This window comes from Camelina sativa, chromosome 2, assembly GCF_000633955.1.
Source record: "Camelina sativa cultivar DH55 chromosome 2, Cs, whole genome shotgun sequence".
Classification (NCBI taxonomy): domain Eukaryota; kingdom Viridiplantae; phylum Streptophyta; class Magnoliopsida; order Brassicales; family Brassicaceae; genus Camelina; species Camelina sativa.
Window position 1 is genome coordinate 8,567,640 of NC_025686.1, and position 763 is coordinate 8,568,402.

Here is a 763-nt window from a genome sequence, read left to right on the forward strand (position 1 = left end):
ATATATATATCTATATATATATATTTCACTTTCCTAACTTCTGGTGCTACCACATCAGCAACTCTTTATTTAAATTTTTGGGCCTATTCTTAAATAAGCAGTTTGTAATCGATTTGTTCGTAACATTTGAAAGGCCCATATTAAACCCGAATGTTTAAGTTACCCTAACAACAACTCTCTACCCACGGATCTCCTAGCTGCCATCTGTGCGACTTTCAAGCATCCCTCTCCTCCTTCGTTCTATGTTCCTTGCGTTTCACATTCTCAAGTTGCAATGGTTAGAGAAATGAATTAAATGTTTCCCACTCCTCTACACCCTTTCCTAGCCTGCCCTCTCTTCCATTTCCATTGTAACGGATTTTTTTTAAACGGAAATTTGTGTCGTTCAAAGCTCTCTCATCTAATGCTTAACCCACTACTCATTTCTTCAATTGAGGGAAGTCGCAGTCTTATATAAAGCTACCACTTGCAACTGCATGATGATTATACTCTGTCTTCCACTTTTTTTCTTATTAATATGAATTCCTCTGTTGTTCCATTCTCTGACCTTAAAGTTGACCATCTTCACCAACAAATTGTGGGAAGCATGCTCCATCACTAGCCTGTCCGCAATGTCAAAAAAGGAGGCCAACTCATGGGCGTCGACTTCCTTCTCATTGATGAGAATATACAAATTAATTGTGAAAAATTAAGGGTGGTAAGTAGATAACACCTGGGAAACTAATCTGTTTGTTTTGTTTCTCTGCTTATATATATATACAGG